The 7,964-nt window shown below is 35.8% G+C and overlaps 1 pseudogene; it reads left to right on the top strand.

The window, feature by feature from the left end:
* The first annotated feature begins 5,356 nt into the window (after positions 1-5,356).
* On the top strand, positions 5,357-6,865 carry LOC131758729 (deoxycytidylate deaminase pseudogene; annotated as a pseudogene).
* The last annotated feature ends 1,099 nt before the right edge of the window (positions 6,866-7,964 follow it).

Raw genomic sequence — 7,964 nt, 5'->3', positions numbered from 1 at the left:
AAAACAAACAAAATGTGTAGAAAATGAAAAAAAAAAAAAAAGCCACGGACCACCTAAATTATTCAAAACAAATATTAACAGGCCTGAAGGGAAAATAGACAGCAATACAATAGTAGTAGGGGATTTTAATACCCCACTTTTAACAATGTATAGATCATCCAGACATAAAATTAATAAGTAAACATTGGACTTAAACTACATGTCAGAACAGATGAACCTAATAGGCATATAGAAAACATTCTATCCAATAACAGCAGAATACACATTCTTCTCAAGCACAGATGGAACATTCCCAGGATATATCATACATTAGGCCACAAAACAAGTCTTAATAAACTTAAGAAGACTGAAACAATATCTAGCATCTTTTATGATCACAATGGTAGGAAACCAGAAATAAATTATAAGAAGAAAACTAGAAAATCCATAAATATGTGGAGATTAAACAACATGTTTCTGAACACCCATAGGTCAAAGAAGAAATCAAAACGGAAATCAAATAATATATTGAAACAAATGAATATGGAATCACAACACAGCAAAACTTATGGGATGCAGAAAAGTATTCTAAGAGGAAAGTTTATAGCAATAAACTCCTACATTAAGAAATAAATCTCAAATAAACAACCTAACTTTACACCTCATGTAACTAGAAAAAAAAGAAAAAACTAAGTCCAAAGTTAATAAAGGAAGGCAATGGCAAAGATCAGAGCAGAAATAAATATAATAGAGACTAGAAATACAACAGAAGAGATCAATAAAACTTAGAGCTGCCTTTTTGAAAAAGTAAATAAAATTGATAAATTATTAGATAGACTAAGAAAAAAAGAGAGGAGACTCAAATAAATAAAATGAGAAATGAAAGAGAAGACATTTCACCTGATAACACAGAAATGCTAAGGATCATAAGAAACTACTATGAACAACAATATGTCAACAAATTAGATAACCTGGAAGAAATAAATAAATTCATAGAAACATCCAACTTACTAAGACTAAATCATAAAAAATAGAAAATCTGAACAGACCAATAACAACTAAGGAGACTGAATCAGTAATCAAGAACCTCCCAACAAAGAAACAGTTGGCTTCTCTGGTAAATTCTAACAAAGATTTATAAGAGAATTAACACTAATTTTTCTCCAACTCTAGTCAAAAATTGAAGAGAGAGCCCTTCCAAACTCATTTTACGAGGCCAGCATTACCCTGACACAAAAGACAAACAAGGACACTACAAGACAAGAAAACTGCAGGCCAATATCGCTTATGAACATAGATACAAAATTTTCAACAAAAAGAGCAAACAGGACTTCCCTGGTGGCACAGTGGTTAAAAATCCACCTGCCAATGCAAGGGACACGGGTTCGAGCCCTGGTCTGGGAAGATTCCACAGGCTGCGGAGCAACTAAGCCCATGCACCACAACTATTGAGCCTGCACTCTAGAGCCCACAAGCCACAACTACTTAGCCTGCATGCTGCAACTACTGAAGCCTGCGAGCCTAGAGCCACAACAACAAGAGAAGCCACCGCAGTGAGAAGCCCACGCACCACAACAAAGAGTAGTCCCCACTCACCACAAGCAGAGAAAGCTCACACACAGCAACAAAGACCCAATGCAGCCAAAAATAAAATAAGTAAATAAATAAATTTATAAAAAGAAAAAGAGCAAATGAATTCAGTAGTACATGAAAAGAATATTACACCATGATCAAATGGGATTTACTCCTGGAATGCAAGCATGGTTCAACATACACAAATCAATAAATGTGATACATCACATCAACAAGATAAAGATTAAAAACTTTATGATCATCTCAATAGATGCAGAGAAGACATTTGACAAAATTCAACATCCTTTCACAATAAGGAAAGAAACTCTCAATAAATTAGGTATAGATGGAATATACCTCACCATAGCAAAGGCTATATATGACAAGCCCACAGCTAATATCATACTCAATGTTGAAAAGCTAAAAGCTTTTCCTCTATGATTAGGTAAAAGACAAAAATTAAAGGCATCTAAATTAGAAAGGAAGAAGTAAAACTGTCTCTATTTGCAGATGACATGATCTTATATATAGAAAACCCTGAAAACTCAACCAAAAAACTGTTAGAACTATTAACAAATTTAGTAAAGTTGAAGGGTACAAAATCAATATACAAATAAACATTGCATTTCCAAATACTAACAATGACCCTTTGGAAAAAGAAATAATGGCTGGTTTTCAAACAGGGTCATATGTGCTTTAAAAACATCACATATCAAAGACTGGATAAAAGTAGCATATTGTATTCTACTGTCAGCTATTGGCCTCTTCATATCTCTTTACACAGTTCAGGTAAATATAGGGTAGCATCTCGAAGAATGGCCACTTTAGCCTTTTTATTTGGACAGGTGCTTCTTGCCTGATCCTTCTTAGTAGTTTAATACTGGGTGATATAATTTTGAGTACTGCCGAACTTCTAATTAAAGGGGCAGCAGTACCATGTTCTTGGAAACTTATGCAGTCATCTGCTGCAAATCAAAAGCATTCAGAATCTCAAGTCTCTGAAGCTGAAAGAAAGGAACTCACTCTTTGTTTAATCATAGCAATGAACAGAAACCAGTTAATTTTTTCTTGTTGTTAAATGTAACAACTGGCTCAATCAACCTACTGGTAAATGCATTATACAACAGTACATTGTAGGCCTTATTTGTACTCAATCTCTGTATGTTTGTCAGCTGCTTAATTATATATGTGCTACACTTGCAAGACAAGACTATAAAATCTTGCTGATCAATAGGGATAGGATATATTTTGAGCAATATTATTTTGTACTTTAATTTTCTTTTGGCCATGCTGCGCATCATGCAGGGTCTTAGTTCCCCGACCAGGGATCAAACTGAGCAGTATTATTTTAGTAAGGAAGAATAAATATAAAATGTGAAGAAAATGGGGCTTTTGACAACCCAGTGTTAATTATATTTTATTATAAAATTAAGTTTCATTCCTACTCTAACAGTAGTGATGCTTAATATTTTAAATGTATCTCAACACTCTCTTAAACAAACCAATACAGAAGAAACAAAGCCTTAGGACTTGTTAGAATACTTATAAATTTCAGCATTTTAAAGAAACTGTTGTGTTTACAGTTGTGACATTAGAAGATTGGAGTAGTGAGGAGGATTTTTACTTTCTATCTTATATCACCTATTACCAGTCTGCATTTTTTTGTTGTATGTATTATTTTTATAGTATTTACATTATAATATCCCAGTTGTGGAATTGTCCAAAAAACAAAAAAAAAACAAAAAACAAAAAAAAAGCAAAAAATCTATAAGACGTTGGTGAAAGAAATTGAAGACAAAAATAAATGGAAAGATAGTCCATATTCATAGATTGGAAGAATTAATAATGTTAAAATGTCCATGTTACCCAAAGCAGTCTACAGATTCTATGAAATCCCTATCAAAATTTCATTGGAATTTTCACAGAAATACAATGAACAATCCTAAAATTTATATGGAGCCACAGAATACTTTGAGTAGTCAAAGCAATCCTGAAAAAGAAGAACAAAGCTGAAGTCATCACACTTCCTGATTTCAAACTACATTACAAAGCTTTATTAATCAAAACAGTACGGTATTGGCATAAAAACCGACACATAGATCAATGGAACAAAATAGAAAGCCCAGTAATTACTCCATGCATATATGGTCAATTAATTTTTGACAGAAGCACCAAGAATATACAGTGAGAAAAGGATAGTCTCTTCAATAAATGATTCTGGGAAAAGTAGATATCCACTTGCAAAAGAATGAAGCTGGACCTCTATTTTACACCACACCTGAAAATCAACTCAAAATGGATTAAAGACTTGGACATAAGACCTGGAACTGTAAAACTCCCAGAATAAAATATAGGGGTAAGCTCCTTGACATTGATATTGGCAATGATTTTTTTAATATGGCACCAAAAGCAAAGGCAATAAAAGCAAAAATAAACAAGTGGGACTACATCAAACTAAAAAGCTGCTAAACAGCAAATGAAACCATCAACAAAATGAAAATACATCCTATGGATAGGGAGAAAATATTTGCAAACTACATATCTAATAAGGATTTAATGTCACCAATACACAAAGAACTCGTACAACTCAATAGCAAAAATAATAATAATAATCAATTTTAAAATAGGCAAAGAAGCTGAATATACATTTTTCCAAAGAAGACATACAAATGGTCAACAGGTACATTAAAATTTGCTCAACATGACTAATCATCAGGAAAATCCAAATCAAACCACAATGAGATAACACCTCACACCTGTTTAGATGCCTATTATCAAAAAGGCAAGAGATAGCAAATACTGGTAAGGATGTGAAGGAAAGGGAACCATTAAACACTATTGGTGGGAATGCTAACTGGTATAGCCACTATGGAAAACAGTATGGAGGTTCCAATGGGAAAAAAATCACTATCTCGAAGAGGTATCTTAACACCCATGTTTATTGCAGCATTATTCATAATAGCCAAGGTATGGAAACAACCTAAGTGTCTGTCCACAGATGAATGGATTTTTTTTAAATGGGATATATTGAAAGTTTAGCTAAGCTGATCCATGGTATTGCTGCCTCAGCATCCATTTTGTTTAGCCAATGGGCCTGCAGTAACCTTAAACCCATGGAAGCACATGCCCTGATTAGTAGCCCCCAGAGTCACAAGTAAATGTTAAGTTCCTGATATGACTTCCCCAGCAGCCCTTGTGATCAGCAGTCCTCCTTGCTTGCTTCCCAGTGCCTTCCTCTCGTGTGCTCTTTAGTAAGACCCTGGTGGGGCTTACCGAAACCTCACTCTTTTGGCTCTAATTGGCCAGTCCAGCCTTAGCCCGGGAACCCCAAAGCATTCTACCCAAAGACCCTAACAAAGGCATGCACCCCACATTCTGTCTTTCTGTCTGCACTCTGCCTTTACCTCCCCATATGGTTCCTCTAGGTTTGCCATGTACCTCCTCCAGGACCTATGAGTAACAAAATTCTCTATTTCAATTTCTCTCCTGGTCTATTGTTAAACTTCAGCTCACAATCCGACACCCTGTGCTCCACTTAACATTAACAATCTGTTAATGACAAAATCATAACAAAATACAAAAAAATAAATACTTTTCCATATAATGGAACAATACTCAGCATTTAAATAGAAGGAAATTCTCCCATTTGTTACAACATAGGTGAACATGGAGGGCATTATGCTAAATAGGCCAGACAAAAACAAAACAAATACTGAATGGTATTGCTTATATGTGGGATGTTAAAAAAAAAAAAGTCAAGTTCATGGAAACAGAGCATAAAATGGTGGTTGCCAGTAGCTACGGGATGGGGGAAATGAGAAGTTGGTAAAAGGGTACAAACTTTGAGTTATAAGATAAATAAGTTCTGAGGATCTAAAGCAGAATATAGTTGATAATATTGTATTGTATAATTGAAATTTGCTAAGAGAGTAGAACTTGAGTTCTCACACAAAAAAGGTAAATATGCGAGGTAATGGATGTGTTAATTAACTCAGTTTAGGAATCCTTTCACAATGTGTATGTACGTCAAATCATCACGTTTTACACTTTAAATATAATTTTATTTGTCAAGTAAAGCTCAATGAAGCTGAAAAATTTATTCTGGCCTGTATAAAATTCTACATCTAAAAATTGGGGTGTACGTGGGCTTCTCAAGCATTCATGAGTCAAATATATAAATGGCTATATTCTAAGCCATAAAGAAAGTCTCAACACATTTCGAAAAACAGGTAGCTTATGGACCCTATTCACATTTTCTGACCATAATATCATTAATCTAAAAATTAATAACAAAAAGGTAAATGTTTAAATTTCCATATAATTGGTTTGAAAACATACTTCTAGGGAATTCATTAATCAAAAGAGAAATTATGCTGAAAATTTAAAAGAACTTAAGACTGAATAACAATAAAAACATTACTCATCAAAACCTGTGAGATATACAGTTTTACTGTCCAGTTTTTGAATGCAGATTCTATATAGGTCAACTAGATTAATATTTTTATTTTGTTCCTCAAATCTTTTACATCTATGCTGATTTTTTTGGCTACTGTACTTACTAATAATTGTGAGAATTGTATTGAAATCTCCCTTGAAGTCCATCAATTTTTGAGCAAAGTGGAATTTCAAGAGAAATTTGTGGACTTTAAAATGATTACATTGGAACAAAGAAACAGTGAAAATCAGTGAGCTAACTGGCTTATTTAAGATATTTCCAATGGCCTGGGCATGCTTTGGCTGTGGCAAAAGGAACTTGCAGGTTTGCAAATCCCGGACAGGAGGATGGGCAGGTACCAGCCATGAGAACCCAGCTTCAGTGAAGTTTCCTGCAAAAAGGGGGTGACTATTTGGAATGGCCTGAGTATTTCATGGCAGTGGCCTTCTTCACGTCAGCACAGAGAAGCAAAGATCCGAATTCCCAAGTCAGAGCCTGAATCCTAAAGGCAGAAAACAAGATCACAGGGATTGGGTACAATAGCAATGACCTGCTACCTTGGAGAATAAGCTGGATACCAAATACCTTTACATGTGCCATAACGAACTGAATGCCGTCACAAACAAAAATTTGGCTGGTGTGAAAGTCTATACTATGTGTTGCCTTGTTCCATGTAAATGTGCTAAGCTTGTCATCCAGGCCAGTATAAAAGAAATTATTCCCATGTCTGATAAATACCATGATAGTGATGAGACAACATCTGTGAGGCTCATAGTTAATATGGCTGGGTTCACATCCAGAAAACTCACACCAAAGTACAGGACAACTTTTACAAACTTTGATTCAATTAACAGCAGACGGAGCCAGAAGATTCTGTGAGTTACATCTCGTTAAATCTCCAGAAGATTGGGATTACCCTCTGCTAAGAAGCTTCTAGTGCCTTTCTTCTTGAAGTTACACATAACTTTTTAACAGTCAGTACAGCAAAAGTAGACATCTGAAGAATATAAAGCCTCATATCTTCCTGTCTCTCCTGTCACATGAAATCTACATCTGTTGAAACTATTGATTTAGGGTTTAAAATTAAGGAGCCTGTAGAGGGTCTGTCACATAGGGATTGAATGAGGGTACCACCCCCTTTTGTATCCTGGTTTGCTGGGATGCTGGTGTTTTTGCAGAAGGGAATCAGCTTTCTGTCATTTGCTGCATATCAGCAGCTGCTCTTCTCTGCTACGTGTGCTGGAAGGACAATTAAATAATTGTTGTGTTCTTAGCGAAGACGAACAGATACACTGATCTGAACATCTGGCCCAAATGAAGCATAACATAAAGTGTCCTTGGGAAAAAAATAGGGCCCAAATGAGAGTAGCACTGAAGTATTTGCTTTAGAGGGTTTAGGGAAACACACCCACCGACCCAAAAACCTAGATAAAATGGCACATCTGCCCTGATAGATGATGATCATAGCTGAGCCAGGGATATTTCCTCTGCTCCTGTTATCCTGCTACACACAAAATAGTGGCATTCTGTCCCTTTTGGAGGCTTCCAGTTTCTGGCTGCCGGTCACATGGAGGACTTATCTGAATAAGGAGTTATTCTTGGAGGAGACAGCCTGTGTAACCTTGCTGTCCCCAAAACAACGTTCTGCTGTGGTGGCAGCTGAGGTTGTATAAGTGGGAAGGATGGGGCATGCCCTCTTCTTCCCCCATGTGGAAACATGTCGCTGATCTTCCAGGTGACAACACAGCTCATTTCCAAGTCTGCTCTACAAGAGGACAGTAAATTAATTCCAATCTAGTAAGTGAAATGTGAGAAATTTAGTCTACCTTGAGGCTCTCTATTCCAGATCTATTGGTGATGGAAGCTCCTTCACACTCCTGGTGCCACGGCTTCACTGACACAGATCTCAATTACTAATCACTGTTGAATTGGGGGATGACTGGCTATGTCCCTTGTCTTTAATCTCATTTAATTTTTA

This window comes from Kogia breviceps, chromosome 1, assembly GCF_026419965.1.
Source record: "Kogia breviceps isolate mKogBre1 chromosome 1, mKogBre1 haplotype 1, whole genome shotgun sequence".
NCBI lineage: Eukaryota > Metazoa > Chordata > Mammalia > Artiodactyla > Physeteridae > Kogia > Kogia breviceps.
The sequence above is the reverse complement of the archived record's forward strand: the minus strand, read 5'-3'. Positions and strand labels throughout refer to the sequence as shown.